Here is a 20,430-nt window from a genome sequence, read left to right on the forward strand (position 1 = left end):
TCACCGTCGGGCTTCAGACCGGAAGACAGCTCAATGCAGGATAAGTCACTCCGTATTTGATAACTGTCAAATATGTAATGTAAAAATATTTCAAACAGCGAAAGTTATCCGTACGTAGACATGAACATGGACTTTGAAAGTGGAAGATTTCTTCTCGCATATCAAATGTATGCCAAGTTTCAGGAAGCTTACTATGGGCGGAGACAGTCACCGATACTGAGTCCCGACAGTTTCAAGAATAAGGCTCCGTTAATGGTGTTTGACGTTTCCAAACAGGATAAACGAATAAATTCAAACATCATCGACTGTAGGATCGAGATAACGACTAGCGGAAATATTCCACCAAACACCTATGCTTTTTTTCTGATACTTCACGATCGGCTTGCTTCGGACAATTGTCGAGACAAACTTGTGAAAATTCTGACATAAATACCGTTTCGCTTTCTATGATAATTTAGTTACGACCGAGCATTGTTAGCGACAAGATGTACTGCAACCTGCAAGGTTTCCAGAGTCAAAATGGATTCGTGCTCAAGGAAATTAGCGACACCTTCGGAGACAAGACTTGAACACGCACTTTCCGTCCTTCGTATCCGAGGAAACTAATAGACGAAAAAAGTAAACGGTCGAACGAATGGCTATGTAAATATTATCACGGACTAGAGTGGGACGAAGGAAAAATTCCGTACCACCAAGTAAAAAACACACTTCAAGATTTACTAGTTCAAAACGAAATAATATACGCTGCCGTACCTGAACAGAAGAAATGGCTACGAGAACTGTGTGACGACGGAGCAGCTGAAATTGTAGATATACAGACCGACTACGGCTGTCCTTTCCTGCGCAAACTTAGTGAAATGTATGACGTGCAGCCACGTGACAAATTTGAATGTGGCTCTGCCTGTACAAACTCGCAGTTAATGCAGAAATGGCACACACAGTGTTAGTAGGAGCCTGCATATATACATGGCGTACATACGTACGTGCCTTCAGTTGTCGTTCTACCCGCAAGAAGATGTTTACGTTTCACCCTGCTGACGTGTACGTGAGCGCAAGACCTAGCTTCAGCAGTGTCGAGTACAGCTACTGGGATTCCGGGTATCTACGTACATATACAGAAACCTGTGATGGAGGCGCTCAGCATTGGCGGTTTGCGCACTTTCCTGTGTCCTACGAACCGACTCAGCAGCTGGTAGATTGTTGCGAACCTGGAAACTGTGCCGTCTATCACATGAGACCACACACAATCCTTCCTGCTAGCATCGCTGAGGTAGTCGCCTCGTCTGCATGTGCAACACCAAACATGGACGTGTTGCAACCTGTTGCGACCTGTGATGCTTCTACGCAGACGTCCAAACGGTGTGCGTCTCGTCGTCGCAGTTCAGGCAGTGAATCTGTCCCAACTGGCACTGAGCCTAAGCCCAGGTGTAGACGTGGTCACAGACGTCACCGACCATGTCTTGTCGGAGTTGTCAACGTCACAGAAGATGACCAGCTGGAAACCTGTGTTCCTGATCCCGTGGCCTGCGAAACAGTTGGTACCGGAGTCAACGAACCAGTTGGAACCGCAGTCGAAGAGGCAGTTCGTGCGACATTAAAGACTTTGCTTGTGAAAATGCTTGATTCCTTAACCTAATGTGTATTTGTGTAATTTTTATAAATAAATGTGTAAAACTTGAACTTGTGTGTTTTTTATTTCTACAATTTTTAGATACCTAACAAAAATTTTTTAAATACAGACAATATTTTGACTAATGTAGTATACTAGTAGACCACGGGTATATAAGCGAGGTTCAGACGGCTGGACCCGCAGTTCACCTCTGACCGCGGTGCAGTATGGACTCGCTCTCTTCAGGTAGTTTCGTGAGGTTTAGTTATGTCGACCGGAATAAACTGTCTACCGTCAGCAGAGGGGACCTCGATGGCAGCAACAATGATGGAGTTGGAGAGTGGTGGGGGTCAGTCTGCCAGCACCCTCCACGGGGGAAGGATCGGTCGCCATTTTTTTTTTGCCCTCACCGGGTTCGTACCGAGGACTCCGATCTCTGTGTCGTAAAAGTAAAATTTGAAATATTTTTTATTAAAATTTTATTATTGATTTTTTTATAAATTTTAAAAAAAATTTCATTAAAATCGTATAATAAATAAAAAAGTTAAAGATGGCGACCGTAACGGAAATTGCAACGGTGATGTCATCATCCAAAATGGAGGTCATAATCCTAGATGACGTCAGAGGCTTATCGGAGGCTGTAGACAAGGATGCTTAAGCCTCTTTTAGGAATTTGGGTTCTTTCTAGGGCAAAACGACTTTTGAGGATTTTCGAAATCCTGATTTTTGAATTGAGGAATTTTTTGAGATTTTTTGGCTGAATTTTTTTCCACAAAAATGTAAATTTTGGCGGATTTTGAGAAATTTTGGGCAATTTTTGCTCAATTTTGGGCGATTTTGACACGTTTTGAGGATCAAATTCTAGGTCAAGGTCAAATTTCAAGGTCACAACCATCCAAGATGGCCGCCGTGACGTCACAATCCAATATGGCGGTCGGCACCTCAGGCACCTCACCCTGAACCCTGGCGCAGGAGGAACCAAAACATACTACTCTCGACTTTAATACCCGGTCGCCATCTTTAAAAACTTTAAATATAAACTAAAAAATTCAGAACAAAATTTTAAAACTTTTTAACAAAATATCTAAATACAAAAATAATGTACACAATCAAGACTGGAGGTACTTGATTCAATTCCCACCGAAGTCTATTAAAAAATGGTGAAAGGTCCTTCCTCATGGATGTCTTCAATCAGACTTTCCCCTACTACTACTACCAAGGCATATATTACTTCTGACAGTGTGACGTCATAGCAGCCATCTTGGATTCGCCATCTGGTTTATTCTTGTCGTATGCTAGAGTGTGCTACAACCTTATTGGTTTACTATTTTTTACCCGCTAGAGTGCAGTAGAGTCAATCACCAGGTCGTAGAGTCTGCAACTTATCGGCCATCTTGGCCGCTATATTGAAAATCAGTCATTTCCACTCAAAAAATTCGAAAAGATTCCAAATATCGTTAAATATACTACCTATTTACAAATTAATTCACTCGATTAATTACTTTCTTTGGTCCGAAGAATGTTTAGTTAATTCCGCCATCTTGTATTCTAGATCGTTGCAATTTTCGTTACAACCGCCACATTGGAAATTCATAATCTTTATGTTAGAAAATCGGTAAAATTTAAAAAAAAAATAATTAAAATTTAAATAAAACACCCCGCCATCTTGGATTATGTCGTCATGACCGCCATATTGAAAATCCGTAACTGGAAATGGGAACATGTTTGAATTTATAAACAAATTAATTAAATTTTAATAAATTATATTCTAAACAAACGCACTTACGTCCTTGGTTCAAACCCAGCGAGGGCAAAAATAAAAAAATTATTGCCACCGATCCTTTTTCAACGAAAGCCGCCGGCAGACTGATCTCCCACCACTAACGCCAACGTATATGCATCGCCAGCTAGTATGATGTCATGTCCGCCATCTTGTTTTCAACTGCTGGAGGCCTCCATCTTGTTTTCGTCTGATAGAGTGCACTGCAACTACGTTAGTTTAATTTTTACCTGCTAGAGTGCAGTATACATATATTACTGCGGCGTCCACAATCTTGAAATTTGGGCACCATCTTGGAAATCCATAATTATTTAACTAGAAATTCGGGAAAAATTCCAAAATTCTTTAAATAAATATGCAATTAATTAACTATACCATTCGATTGACTCGCATCATTGGTTCGTTCTCTGGGCGATGAAAATATTTAATTTTATATAAAAATGTATAATTTAAATAAATATGGTGTAAAGTCTTCAAATAAGCTTAAATTCCTTTACAACCAGCTTCTAGTAAGCCATTGATGACGTATTGACTGCCATCTTGAAAATTCGTAATAATAAACTTTGAATTTTGGGAAACATTCCACAATTCATCAAACAATTACTCATTAATATAATGATTGAATCAATTTATATCCATCCTTGGTGTTGATTTGATTCAAAGTAATTCCATGTTTTAAAATTACTAATTTTGACTGACATTCATTCATGATTTTTTCATGATGTTATCAGTAAAGATTTTACAAGCATTTTAAATTCCTTAGTGTTCGTATTAAAATAATAATCACTGCTATCTTTTAAGCGGTAATTCTGAAGAAGAGTCACTTTTTGAAAAAAAAAAAAAAATTAAATAAAAATTGCTAAATGTATTTTTTTACTTCATGACATGTTTTGTCATCATTATCTTAGAGGGTATTGCGGTACTTCAAGTTATTTACCAGTAATTTACGTTTAATGAGTAGTAGGGTTAGGTTACACGTTACAAATACTGTAATATTGTGAGAATGGTCAGTTAGGTTAGATACATTAAATTTTTTTTAAGATAGTGTTAATGGTGAGTTAAGTTTGGTAAGTGACATTTAAAAACAGTGTGGATTGTTTGTTAGGTTAGCTACGGTAAAAATACTGCAAAATCATTTGAAATTGAATTACCTACTTTAAATGTAGCTAACAAGCTGTTTACATAGTTTTACAGTATTTTTTATGTAGCTACCCTAACTTAACCAATATTTTCACGTTACTTTTAATGTGGCTACCTAAGAACAGTTTTCGTTTTTTGACGCAATTTTACGTACCTTGCCTATCTACTTCACAAAATAATCAACTACTGGTAAATTACTTTAAGTATCTCTATGCCATTTTAGATAATTATTTTAAAGCGTGTCAGAAAGTGGGGAAAAATGAATTTTGGAATTTTTATTTCCATTTTTTCAGAAAAGAAATCTTTGTGCTAGCATATCCGCATAAGTAATCAGCTTTCAAAACGGTCATTATCTTACCGTGAACGCGAACTTACGACTAGAGTCAATGTTAGTGCTTTATGGTTTTTTTTAAAACATTTTTCAACCAAAAATTTTTCTTTAAAATTTTTTCTACGATGGCATTGTGAGATAGCATCAACAAAATGTGTAATAATGAAAATGTATTTTAAAGCGAATTATTAACTTGTTAAGTTAGTACCATATACCAAAACTACGACACATTGATTGGCCGGGAACGAGGGAATGGATGACTAAATTGAATCGACTGATTTTCATGTCAGTCGTGACTAACGATAGTTTCGTACTATCGATTTTTTCGATAGTCTTTATTCGATGTTGCCCACCACTAGATCGAGCCACCTTCATAGAGGTGCAAAATATCCGTTCCACCAAACACTACCAGCCGATTGGTTTGATTTAATTTATAACATATTTTTTTACTTAACTGTCGAGGGCGCATTCTTTGTAAGGAAATAAAACTGTTGCATTTACTTATATTTTATCGTTTCGCAAGTTAAATCCTGCCAGCTTTTGTAAGTGTTGTTGAAAATAAATGTGCACTTGAACGTAGGACAGCTTACATGTTGGAGCTCAACAAAAACGAGGAAAAAGGTCACTGACCTAGTTGTCTGCTCAGTAACTTCATTTGACGGGCATGCTCCAAAGGGAATCGATCAAATTTAATAGAAAAAAGAACATGTAACAGGATGAAAACCCCCTTCTAAGTCCTGGCAACTAGGGGATCCTCTTTTGTCATGCTTTCACTTCAAAACACAAAAATTTCGAAATGAAAATATTAACTTCACTTACAAATAGGGGATATTTACAAAAAAAATCATTAAACATTCCACTCAGGGCAGCTTTGGCTTTAAAAACATTTCCTTTTATTATCAGTCAGTTACAGATAATCAAACAAAATTAACGGTAGGCATAATCGATGCTCGTTATATCGAAAAATATTTCATATCACCATAGAAAAACATTTAAAAATTTACACAGAAATATTTAAAATATCTTGGTTTGATTAAAAGCCAGCTATGTTTGAAATCGTGGGAGCAGGGCTACGAAGAACGCTTTGTGACTTTTGTCAGCCAAGTAAACCATTTTACAATAAAAATTAACTTTGTGTGTTGCATTAAAATTTGTTCTGCAAATGTGGTTGTTTTATAAAAAATATATATGTAACTTTTAATGGCTTAATCACACGCTATGTGCTAATACAATATATTTGTATAGTTTTTGGCTGCTTCAGCAACAACCAGAACTCAAAACATATAGTACTTCAACTTTGTGAAAACGTCAATTTCTTGTTTTAGTATTGATCATAGTGTCCCTTGTTGAAAATAGAGTAAAAATATTTTCGTAAACCTAAAATATCTCATGGGAAATGGCTGTATATTTATGGAACAATTAAAATGAGAAACTTGTTAAATCCATTGAGCTTTAAATTTTATAAAAAGTTAAAAAAAACTTCCTGTAAGACAAGGACTGTTTAAGTAATGGTTTCTATTTGTTTGAAGAAAAAAGTACTGGCTGTATCACAGCAATGCACAATATAATTCAGAATAGTAAACTTTTACATTAACCAGAATATTTCAAACAATTTTTTTTCTAAAATAAACTGTTAGTAAAACGACTAAACATTTTGTAATCGTGTATACTGGTGTTCAAACCAACATCGTGCATCAAACTGGCGACTGAAAAATACTGTGAAGTATAGTAATGTTACTGAAGTATGAGTAGCGTAGTGTCTAAGGGTTGTATATATAATTGTATTTTTATGAAGCATGATGAAACGCACATTAATATATTCCCCTGAAAATTGCCATTTTGGGAAGTTTGTCTCCTGCTTGTGGTTAGAGTGTTTTCATTGATAAAAAAATGGTAAAGTTGTCCACAATGATGGGTCCCGAAAGTAAATATTTCTGTGTGCACGGAATTGTGGGCTATCGTTACCATCATAAACAAGCCGGTGCGGTTAAAAATGTAGCAATGCTCAGGGATACCTGTAATTTATGTTTCCAGAAGTGGCTGGTCCTGTTGTGTCGCAATGGTTTCCCACTGACTTACCCAGCCCCTTTTTCTTTTATTCAGCGGGGCAGCGTCTTTTTTGAAAACAGGATGCGCACATACACGTACCTTGCTTACATAATTCAGCGTCCACTTGAAACACGCTACAAGTTCAGTTGCCTGCCTGCTTATTTCCCAAACATTCGCTTCAATTATTGATCGCTTTGCTGTCATTCATTTTACAAGTTACACATGAATTATCGAGTGCCTCTTTCCGAAAAAAACAGACGAAATATATTCGGCTTGAACTAGAGGGCAATTTTTTTTTTGGTAAATGTAAGCGACCTAAGTGGTGTATTATATCAAGAATGCTCACCAAGCTTACCTTTTATGATGCACGGAGCAAGAAGAATATGTACTAGTGACCACGAATATAGAGTGTAAAACAATCGCATCAAATATGCGGTTCTGGTAAACGATCAATTCTTCTACTTAAACGTCTGGTAGTTTATTTATAAAACCTGTCTGCGAAAGAGAATTATAAAAAACATTAATTTCAATTATTCATCTTACTAGTTTTAAACAGGAACATATATAATTTGTTTAATTTATCGTGTTTATAATACAAACAATTTTAATAGCCTTAGCTGAATTTTAAAATAACAGTTTTTTTAAGTACTTATATTACATATGATTCACTACTCGTTTAGTTTAAAGCGAATGTGATCTCCCCAGGTTATTGAGGGTTAATGGACAATCCAAAACCGAAACAATATCGCCAGCAGCCATATGACCACCGATTACTTCAACTAACAAAAAAACATACCTTTTAATCACAATCGCTACCGCTGACCAAAGTTGACCACAGCTTCCTTAATTGCTTGCATTTTTCACACTCGAATACTTTAGATAAAATCTTCCGCTCCCTCGCTCGTAGCTTTTAGGTGTTCCAACTTCCATAGTTCACATCTGTGTAATCCACGTAAGGGCAGAAAACAGCATCGCACATGTGAATTGTAGCTGTGAATAGACAACGTGTGGCTTGGTCGCAAGACCCGGCACCGACTGCAGGCTGGTAGCCAGACACGCGTGTCGAAGGAAACAGCGGAGCTGAGGAAGCTATCCTTGCTGGCAGGTCATAACCTCACTTCTCCAAACACACGGCCGTGTTCTATCCTTGCTAGCAGGACATAACCTCACTTCTCCAAACACACGGCCGTGTTATATCCTTGCTGGCAGGACATAACCTCACTTTTCCAAACACACGGCCGAGTTCAATCCTTGCTGGCAGGACATAACCTCACTTCTCCAAACACACGGCCGTGTTCTATCCTTGCTTGCAGGACATAACCTCACTTCTCCAAACACACGGCTGTGTTCTATCCTTGCTGGCAGGACATAACCTCACTTCTCCAAACACACGGCCGTGTTCTATCCTTGCTGGCAGGACATAACCTCACTTCTCCAAACACACGGCCGTGTTCTATCCTTGCTGGCAGGACATAACCTCACTTCTCCAAACACACGGCCGTGTTCTATCCTTGCTGGCAGGACATAACCTCACTTCTCCAAACACACGGCCATGTTCTATCCTTGCTGGCAGGACATAACCTCACTTCTCCAAACACACGGCCGTGTTCTATCCTTGCTTGCAGGACATAACCTCACTTCTCTAAACACACGGCCGTGTTATAACCTTGCTGGCAGGACATAACCTCACTTCTCCAAACACACGGCCATGTTCTATCCTTGCTTGCAGGACATAACCTCACTTCTCCAAACACACGGCCGTGTTCTATCCTTGCTGGCAGGACATAACCTCACTTCTCCAAACACACGGCCGTGTTCTATCCTTGCTTGCAGGACATAACCTCACTTCTCTAAACACACGGCCGTGTTCTATCCTTGCTTGCAGGACATAACCTCACTTCTCCAAACACACGGCCGTGTTCTATCCTTGCTTGCAGGACATAACCTCACTTCTCCAAACACACGGCCGTGTTCTATCCTTGCTGGCAGGACATAACCTCACTTCTCCAAACACACGGCCGTGTTCTATCCTTGCTTGCAGGACATAACCTCACTTCTCCAAACACACGGCCGTGTTCTATCCTTGCTGGCAGGACATAACCTCACTTCTCCAAACACACGGCCATGTTCTATCCTTGCTGGCAGGACATAACCTCACTTCTCCAAACACACGGCCGTGTTCTATCCTTGCTGGCAGGACATAACCTCACTTCTCCAAACACACGGCCGTGTTCTATCCTTGCTGGCAGGACATAACCTCACTTCTCCAAACACACGGCCGTGTTCTATCCTTGCTGGCAGGACATAACCTCACTTCTCCAAACACACGGCCATGTTGTATCCTTGCTGGCAGGACATAACCCCACTTCTCCAAACACACGGCCGTGTTCTATCCTTGCTGGCAGGACATAACCTCACTTCTCCAAACACACGGCCGTGTTCCTTGTCACGACCGCCTCTACTGCAGCGCGCCCTTGCACTGATGAGACACGTCTGCACAGCTTTTGTAGGCGCAGTGCTTACAAGCACAGATTACATTCGCTGTGAACATCTTTCACGCTTGCGACCCTTATCTAGCTGTACTAGCAAAGATCTTTTCCGCAGTGTCAGTTTCTGAGGAAATGCATTTTAGGAACAAATTATATAACTAAAACTTTGAGCTTCTTTGGCTTGAGATTTATTCGGTGGCGTCCTTAATATTAATTAGTTAACAAAAAATCTGAATTGAATACACCAGTAAGTTTATTTGATTTTTTTAGATGTGGTATATTTTGGAATACTTCAAAACAGTTCCCAGTGAGGAAGTTAGGTTTTATTTTAGGCCCCTTAAAATGCCAAAAAGTATGGAAAGTATATATCGCCTGAGGTGTATTTGGATGCTTTACAATATGCAATAACGCTGTATCCCAAAAAAAATACAATTTCAAATTTGTATGATGTATGAAAACAGCGCACAAAGGAACAATTATAGCGCTAACGGCAATCGGCGTGTCTTAGAGAGAGAGACAGAGAGAAAGCACCCATTCAATTCCACACTTCAATCTAAGTGTTGGATACTCTATAGTAAATATGTGAATTTATGTTGCCAACACGGCAATCAGCGAAGAAAAATTTACTTATTACTATGAACTTAATTAGCAATATTCCCAAAATATTTTTTAAACTCCATTATTTGATTTTATATATTTTATATCAATGCTATTGTTAATTTTCGTTGTAGATACCATACTCTGTTAGCATGTGTAATATTATGTCGTACACGGTTGTTTATTCGTTTGAAATATATATATTTCCTTTATTTCCGTCCATTTTTTAATTTTTTTCTTTCGTATTGTTACGTGAATATTTTTATATGTTTATATATACATAAACAATTGCTTCCCCAAGTTACTTATTATTATCACAATAACTAGGTTACTTAAAAATGAAGAAATACAAACACCATGGCAAAGACAATACAGTAACGGGACAAGGAAACAAAGTTTTTGACGTGACGACGTTTGATAAATCGATGAACGCGGCTGCACGCAAGAAAAAGGATGACTCATTATCCCGTTACGCACATTGTCCCGATACGCTTGGTCCCGTTACGCTCATTGTACGCTTGCGCCGCATCTATCTCTCTTCCACTCGATTGGAACAACCATCGATTTGACTTTTTCGAGGCACATTAAACTTGAAACACTCCCATTCGATTCCTACTTTTCCTATCATCGTCCTATCCTTAACAGAATAACACAGATTGGAAGAAGTTAAATAGCAAACATGTACAAAAGTTATAGTTAAAATAATCTCTTCATTAAAGTAATAAACATATTTGAATTAATGAGTGCAAATAAAAGTAAATTTATCAATTAAATTGTAGATTTCATTTCACTCCTTCTTTGTATCCATACAAAATAGTGATAATTCAATAAAAATGATTCAATTTTATTCATAAAAGTATGCAATAATTTCATTAATGTTTTGTTATGACGTTGTCACGTTAAACTATCGTTCGTAAACCGACTTTACAGACAACCAATTTTTAAGTCTGCGAGCTGAGTTGTAACTGACGAGGAGTAGGCAGCAAAAGGAGGTGAATGGTCGGAGGTCACTTACATTCTGTTCTGTTGTATTCATCCGCGAGTGGCAGGAAGCCCCTCGGGTGGTATTTTCTCCCCACCACTCGGGCGCAGTTTGCCGAGGGCATTACCGGGGGACTTCTGCTGACCTCGCCTCGAGGTCGTTGTCAAACAAACTTACTGGCATCCGTCGCTAGGCCTGCTTACGTCTTTATCCGTGCCCAGCACAATGGCAGCGTGCACGTACACTGAGATCCCTACTGCAAACTCACGGCCTTCGCGAAGGAAACTCAGTTTATGTACGGCGTTCTGGACGAGATCTGAATGTAATTACGCGCAGTTTTTCATAAACAGTTCTGCTATACCGAAGTAACTAATATATAGAGTCCCGGAAATTTCGCGGATTCCTTTGGCCTCAGGATAGAATTCAAAATAATAGGTGTGCTCGACCCATGTTTACTTTCCCTTTGGTTGATTTCTTAGTGAGAACATTTTTATCCTTGTTATTTGGCACTACCTGATTCGCTTACTTCTCTCCTAGCTGGACATCGTTGGCTCACGGTCGTAGAGGGGCGTGTCCAGATAACTGCGGTCCAATCATGAACACAGTGCGAGAGTGTGAAGGTTTGCATTCTAGCTTGCGACTAAATGAATCCGCGAAAATTCCGTGGCTCTACTAATATATTCAACGTCAATTTAGGGGCAGGCATTTTTTGCGAAACGTTCTGGACACTTACTAGACTGCAACAAGGCATACCCGCACCTGTGGTTTCTTCCTTGTGATTGGCGGCCGTCTGCGAGAGAAGTTGTCACCTAGTTTTACCGAGCCAGTCAGGACGCGTTTACTTCCTCAATGAATCACTGTAATTAGTGTTGTTACAATCGATATGTACGTGGGAGAAACTCACCCAATCACGAAACACGGACTTTGCTACAGTGTTTTAACTTTCATCTATTCTCGAAATCTTTTTGCGAAATCTGCGTGCCCCTACCAATCATTGATTTACCTACACCATGAACATTACTAACTGCGCATTGATGTAAACCTTGAAGCAGCAATTTCAGCATTCGAAATCAAGGAGATTATTGAAGTCCAGATATGATATATGTATCATTGACGAATTTCAGCATTTGGGACCAATCTGAAAAATCGGAAGAAATAAAAAAAAACGCTTAACACGTTCAAATAATTTTAGCTTTTTTCTTGTATTGATAATTTCGGTGATGGGGAGGCCCATAAATAAACACTAATTGTCAACTTTACTTCATTTCGCTCGAACGGGAACTCTCGCAGTTTCCGACTCGCTCTTTGGGCAGGACAGCCGAGGCGTCGGAGCTCTTCTGCCAGCCACGCCCGGCCAATCAGCGCGCTGCTCCGCTGTTCACACTTGTGCCCGGCCAATCAGCGCGCTGCTCCGCTGTTCACACTTGTGCCCGCCGAGCGCTAGCGTCGCTAACACACAGTTACCAGAGATAAATACTAATTCTCATTTCAAAACAACTAAGAAAAAGATAATTTAATTATACTTACCAACAAGGAATTACGTATGAATAGGGGCATGCATATTTCGCGAAAAGATTCCAAGCCTAGCTGAAAGTCAAAACTATGTAGCACCGTCTGTGTTGCGTGATTGGGTGAGTTTCTTTCAGGTACATGTCGGTTGTTACAACACCAATCACATGAAGTCAGTACGGAATCAAACGCATGCTGAGTGGCTCGGTAAAACAAGGCGACGACTTCTCTCGCAGACGGCCGCCAATCACAAGGAAAGAAACCGCTGATGCGGGTATACCTTGTTGCAGTCTAGTAGACGTTCGGGTTTTTTTTTCGCGAGAAATGCTTGCCCCTACGTATGAAATATAAAATTGTATGTTACTGAATAAATCTTTAATAGGAATGTTGGTGATGATGAATGTGGTAAATGTCCGCCCGGGACGCTGGTAGAACTGGTCGGAGGACGTCCCCCTGCTGCGGAGGTTGCATTGCGACGGGGCAGTCGTAAAAATAAAAGTGCGGCCGACTCGGCTAACGACGAGGCGGTGTGCGCCGCGCGATGTCGGCCGCAGCTGGAATGAGGGTGTGTCCCCGTGGGAGACCTCGCTACAGCCCCTCCGAGACTGGCGCTATCTTCCAGGAGGCCGCTGCTTCCAGGCAAACACCGGCCGCTCTGGAGCTGGAACTGCTGGACACCCCTTCTCTCTAATGCATAGAGACCCGACAAATTCGCGGGTTAAAACACCTCCAGGATAGACTCCAATATCCTCTACACACTCGGGCAAATGCCAACTGTTCACTGGCTGCTGACTTGTGAGTCGTCTCGACTGGGTGGCCTGTGATTCGACACTTCTATGAGTGAGGGTTTCTAATTAGCCCTCAGTCCTCCAGATTAACAGTGAACCAATGACAGGAGCAGCACTAAGGTATAATTATTTGAATTTTAGCATAACACGAAATGAACCCGCGAATTTTACGGGTCTCTACTAATGCAGGCAGCTGCGAACTCTCGAGAATGTGTCGCACGATGGAAGCTTCCAGCAAAACTGCAAGACAAGCCTCCGTGGCAGCAGCAGGTATGGATGGGAACCGGAAAATTTCGCGGGGTTCAATGACCTCCAGAATGAACTCCATAGTTCTACGTACACTCGGTAAAATGCCACCCACTCATTGACTGCTGTTTTGTGAGACGTCCCATCGTAGCAGCCTGTGATTCGATAAAGCTTTGGTTGCGTGTTTCTCATTGGCCCAGTCATCCAGGTGAGTTGTGAGCCAATAGCAGAGGCGGCACTGAGGTATAACTATTTGTATTTTAGGCTATCGCGAAATGAATCCGCGAATTTTTCCGGGTCTCTATATATGGGGTATATAACACATTTTATGCCTAATAATTGACATAAAGGCAAATATTTGGTAACATTGCCGTTGTTCGAATATTGATGAATATTTTATTATGTTTCCAGAATTATCTTACAAATTTCAGTATAATTTTACGTATGAACCCCAAGGTTTAGTTCATATTTTAAATATAACAACTGTTAAGAATGTGTAAGTGAATGTCCAGCCACCGAGAAAAAAAGCGCTTACCATCGAGAAAAATAATATTTTTTGGATTATTAGAAAGGTGCTCTTGGAAAATAAGAAGAAATCAAGATTAAAATATTGGACGTAGAAAGGTACATTTTTATAAATTTGAAGTACGCTCGGGACATGATTTTCTCAGAAAAAAAAATTTAGAAATCCACTTAAGACCTAAGTTATTAATATTCAGCGGTCAGTACTTCAACACCCCGTTCTAAGCTTTGTTTCTGGACGTACTGAAATGAGCCGTGCTTGTGCTATTGAGGGAACATATTTATTTCTATAGTATGTTTTGCGAATACCCCGGCAGATTCCATTGTGCTCCATGGTAGCTGCTGTAATTTTGGTTTTCCATATCGCAGACATGTAGTGGAAACAAAAGCTGCTCTACTTCACGTACGGTGCGAGGATACGCAGTGGTAACACACTCGCCTCTCATTCGTAACGACCCGGATCGAATCGCATTCACGCCTTCCTGATTTCGACTTTCAATTGTTTACCGAGATAACTTCAGGCGAGTGCTGGAATGTTCCATCGCTGCAGGAAATGACTTTTTCCTTCCTCGGCGTTCCTGGACTCCATCGTTGTGTGTTCCGTCTGTATGGACGACACCGCTGTCCCGTCACAGTTCAACAATCCACTAGAACGACAAAAGTAAACAATGGATACTCACAATGGCGGTATCACAATTGTACCAAACCGGGCGAAGACAAACCTGCAAAAATTCGTACGGTTGTCTGACTCTCTACTTCGTTCGTTATCTGCTATCAAGCGCTCCAATCCTGAGCGTTACGCTTTTTGTTACATATCCAACCGGTTGTAAGTCATTGTAAGTTAAAAAGAAAAAAAGAGCGCGTGTAACTCAGTACACGTGAAATAAGTGAAACTTCTTTGGCAATCCAAACCAGGTCTCGTAAGTAGGGGCAGGCATTTTTCGCAAAAAAAAAAAAAACCTGAACGTCCACTAGACTGCAACAAGTTGAACCCGCACCAGCTGTTTCTTCCTCATGATTGGCGGCCGTCTGCGAGAGAGGTCGTCGCCTTGTTTCACCGAGCCACTCAGGACGCGTTTGATTCCGCACTGAATCACTGTGATTGGTGTTGTAACAATCGACATGTACCTGAAAGAAACCCACCCAATCACGGAACACAGACGGTGCTACATTGTTTTGACTTTCAGCTGGTCTCGGAATCTTTTCGCGAAATATGCATGACCCTACTCGTAAGTGCTCTCTTTATATCTCCTCGGGGTCAGAAACATTTCAAAACAATGTCACACGCAAACGTTGCATCGAAATTCGGTCTTGAAATTTTACTCCCGTCGCGCCCGAAGAAGTTACACTTCAAAAACATCTACCTCAAGTCGGAGCGCGTGGTAACAAGAGAAAGGGGTGTTTCTAAATGGCTTTCTAACTGGTGGAAAGAAGGTACTGTGTAGCGTGGTAGAGGCTTACACGAGCCATCGTCTCTCATTGGCCACGGGGGAGGGGGGACACGTGCGATATACGCGCTCTCTTCAGAGCCGCCGCAAATGGGGCAAATCTTGGTGCACCCTCTGTCTCCCAGGGCGACCGTAAAACAACCCCCGCTCCCCGCTACCCCATGCCCCTACTCTCGCCCCTAGAACTGACACGCGGGACCTCGCGAGGCCGCGATTGGCCGAGACCACCAAAGGTGGGTTCCCCATTAAAACAAAAAAAATTATCAACGTAGCATGTACGCCAACGAACACGTGGTTAAGTAATATCTAAGGGGCATGCATATTTCGCGAAAAGATTCCGAGACTAGCTGAAAGTTAAAACACTGTAGCGTCGTCTGTGTTTCGTGATTGGGTGGGTTTCTTTCAGGTAAATGTCGATTGTCACAACACCAATCACATGAAGTCAGTGCGGAATCAAAAGCGTCCTGAGTGGCTCGGTAAAACAAGGCGACGACTTCTCTCGCAGACGGCCGCCAATCACAAGGAAGAAACCGCTGGTGCGGGTAAACCTTGTTGCAGTCTAATAAGTGTTCAGATCTTTTCGCGAAAAATGCCTGCCCCTAATATATCCCATTTGCGATTAATGGAGACCTGCAAAATTCGTGGTTTCGACAGCCTTCAGGATAGACTGCACATACCCTGTACACTCGGGCAAATAACGCAAGTTCATTGGCTGCTGACTTGAATGTCGCCTCAGCTGGTTTGTCTGTGATTCGATCCTTCTTTGGTTCAGGGTTTATAACTGGTTGAGATTCGTCCAGATGAACAGTAAGCCAATAACAAAATTATCTAAGAGGTATATGTGTTTGAATTGTAGCCTATTACCGAATGAATCCGAGAATTTTGCAGGTCTCTAGCGATGGAATTAGTCGTTGTCAATTCAAGCCAACGAGAACGGGCGAGAAAGCAGCCATGTTATACAAGTTGAATTTTTTGTATTCGTAGGTATCTGCATTTTAAAGTGCACGTTGGTTTGTTATCTTTGCCTATCCGTGGTGGAACTGGTTATGTGCCTATTTGAAATACCAGACACATGTCTACGATTGAACCTAAAATTGCAACAATTCAGCCCGTTACCTAGAGTCCATGTACAAATCAGAATCCGATGATATTCAAATGTAATTTATAAATACTAGATCGTGAAATGCTAGTATGTTCTTATACAAAGTAACCTTGAAATGGCTTTACAGTAAAAAAATTACTCATGAAATTTAATACATTTTTATATTAACCAGACATACACAAGAAATTTAAATTTCCGAAATCTTGAAACAAATAAATATTCCAATCCAAGCGCTTTTTTTTTATTTTCGAGCAAAGTTATTCTAAGATATTTATCATTTTTTAAGATGATGCTACTAATTTAGTATTTTCTACTCCTTTCGTACTACATCATAACCTGCTTTCCCAAATAAACATTATCTCGCGCCAACAACACAAGTTTATGCCCGAGGAGTTACCACCATACTCAGGGCTCATTACTTAGGCATTTGGATTAGAATATGTCCTATAAATGTTTGTCTTATTAGAGGACCTACATTAAATCAAATATTTTGCACTTAATGATGTTAGGAATAGGCCCAGTGAGAGGCTATATCTTTTTTTGAATCATCCTGTATGGAGCTTGTTTCCTAACAAAAAATAAACACCTGGCGGATAATTTTTGCAAGGAAACGAGACTAAACCTAATCTTGCAACTTTTTTCTTTAATGTGGTAATGATTACTAAGAAAGACGCACACCGTTTTTAAAAATATATATAATATCCAAGAAAACTTTCAGTTAAGCATAATTTCGGCGAATAATCATTCTTACAAAAGATAAGATACACATGTAGAAACATGGTTAACACCCTCATTCACCTTCAGTTTTGAAACTTGGGTGTGTTATACAATTTTATGCTTAAAATAATTGATTTGGATAGTTGAATGTGCAATTGATTCACTGGAAACGTTGTAAACATGTTTCCTTTTTTTTCAAAGAGTCGCCTGATGGGCGTTTTAGTTTTATTCAAATTAACGGAAAGTCTCAATGCTCTAGGAATCAATTGTAGAGTTTCGAAAAAATGTTTTTCTTAATAAAATATTTTAAATATTTTTTCACGTCTTCCATACTCAACCGTATAAAACTCTAATAATTACATATTTACTCATGGTTAGAGACCCGTAAAATTCGCGGGTTCATTTCGTGTTATGCTAAAATTCAAATAATTATACCTTAGTGCTGCTTCTGTCATTGGTTCTCTGTTAATCTGGAGGACTGAGGGCCAATTAGAGGCCCTCACTCATAGAAGTGTCGAATCACAGGCCACCCAGTCGAGACGACTCACAAGTCAGCAGCCAATGAACAGTTAGCATTTTCCCGAGTGTGTAGAGGATATTGGAGTCTATCCTGGAGGTCATTGAACCCGCGAATTTTCCGGGTCCCTACTCATGGTACTAAAAATTCAATTGCACTTTACGAAATAACGTGAAATTTTCAGTCCGAAAATCTTCAAACTGCTAAAAAATTATCCAATAATGTTTAAATAATGAGAAATTAAAATACGCAGTTTGTAAATTACTAAACACGTAAAAAAATTTTTTATGTTACAGATTGTCCATGTGTGCAAACATTTTCATCCACAACACTTTCCATTTGTATACTAAAATTTTACTTCAAATTGTAGTAGTTTTAAAAATGATCGAAACCTAAGAAACGTAGTTCAGATTGAAACTTTAGGGAAGGAAGGAAATAAATGACGCTTAGATGATAATTTTTTTTAAATTGAACTAAATGCAAAAAAGAAATTAATATTTCTGTTTTTAAAGTTTTAAAGTATATGAACCTATTCAAGTCAAATTGTTAAGACTTTGAAAATTCTAAATAAGATGGTCTCACAGAAAATCTAACGCTCTTTCAATGGGGCAGTAGAATTTGTTGCAGTGTTTGTTAGTTTGTAAGTTTTAGCGTTTTTATACGGAAATAGATTGAAAATTTGGAAAAAATATTTTTGAAATTACTCTTGAACGAGGAACTTTTTAAAACATTTTTTTTTCTTTCCGAACTGCAAAATTTATTACCAGAGTTTGTTTATAAAGAACTGAGACAGCCGGTAAATAAATTATTTATATAATTTTTATTTATTTGTTTCGATTTTAGTTTGGCACAGTTGAGGAGTGTACGCCTTCTCTTACACCGAGCCTTGAGATATAAACAACGTATAATATGTTATATCTAGGGATCTAACATTAAAATACATACTAACAAATTAAAAACTACCAAAAATCACTGAAGAATCATCTATCAATTTAACATCCAAGTTTAGTACTAACATAAACCCTATAAAATAATCTATTAAATATAAAATAATTAAAATGTAATCAAATACAAACCTAAAACATATTAAATATTATTTTAAATACAAGATACTAAACAATAATTAAATACTAACCTAAAACATATTAAATATTATTTTTAATAGAAAAAATATTGAAATAAAATTAAAATTCTAATCATGATAATGTCATTCACTCACACACTCACATACATATTCATTCAATTTTTTCTTGGTTTCGTGTCTGGAATTTAGATAGCCATTTTTAATAAGAGTTTTTTTATATCTTGGTAGACAGTTGGTGTCTATTATAGTCGAGGCTGTTCCAGTTACGAGATGCAGAAACAGTGAAGGATTTGGACAATATTTTGGTGTTACGCATAGGTATTAAAAGTTAAAAATTAGCTTACACACATAAAAAAGCTATTTTATAGGAACAGACTCCAGAAGGAACGCTGATCAATGTTACTTTCTCATGTGATTGTCTACTTTAATAGCATCGTACTCATTTACATATTTATTACCATATGGGAAGGAAATTTAAAACTGCGTTGGCCTTTCCTGTTTTAACGACAATTCAACAAAATATTTCGAAGTGTTGCGGTCGTGATGAGGGTAACGTAACCCTGGGTGACACATTGAATAATTAAGCAGAGAAATGACAAAATAACAGTTACTTGTTACGTTGATAACACAGCATTAACTTAACAAAATTACTTCCGTACAGAGCTTTGTAAACTATTGTTTTGATGGTTTTATTTGTCATGGAAGTCATGTGCATATAGTACCATCAACATTGATGTAAGTTTTTGGACATACGCCATTGCTAAGAACTTTTTCTGTTGAAGAAAAACTAATAAATAAAGATACCCAAAAAAGACAAAAAACACACAAAATTTGCTTAATTTTGTGTGTTTTTTGTCATTTTGGGTATTTTTATTTATTAGTTTTTCTTCAACAGAAAAAGTTCTTATCAATGGCGTATGTCCAAAAACTTACATCAAGTCATGCACTCCCATTGCACAAATCTTTTAAAGATAACACCATCAACCTAGTTTATTGTTGTATCTGTGTTAAACACCCTGGTAGTTTTTTTAACAACAGAAGTTTTCATTCCTTCAATCATGTATTCATTTCTCAGTTGATCGCTTCGTCCGACTTGCGATATTCCTCCGTTTCACCGAATGCAAGTCATGTTTCGTATGTCCTTTCCTTAAGTCGTGCGCGATGGTTCTTAGTATCATCTGCTGCCGAGGTGTCAGCCCGTCACAGGTTCTACCCCCAGCATGACTCAGCTTTTGAGTTGTGGCCCACTGATCTACTGTCCTAGATGTGCCTTGCAAGCGTCGGTCGCTTCAAGGGGTTTTTAGGATTTGCTTGTTATTAGCTGACAATTTTTTTAATATTACAAAAGATTATAAGTGGCAATGGATTCTGTACAAATTTTAGTTTAATTTTACAACTACACTGTATAATGTGTAAATTTACACAGTCAGTGTTAATGTATTTTTACATTTTTAACAAAAAATTCAAAAAACCACATAGAGTTTGTGTACGTATGTACATTTATAATGTAATGTTACCAC

The sequence above is a fragment of the Bacillus rossius genome, chromosome 2 (assembly GCF_032445375.1).
Source record: "Bacillus rossius redtenbacheri isolate Brsri chromosome 2, Brsri_v3, whole genome shotgun sequence".
Taxonomy (NCBI): Eukaryota; Metazoa; Arthropoda; class Insecta; order Phasmatodea; family Bacillidae; genus Bacillus; species Bacillus rossius.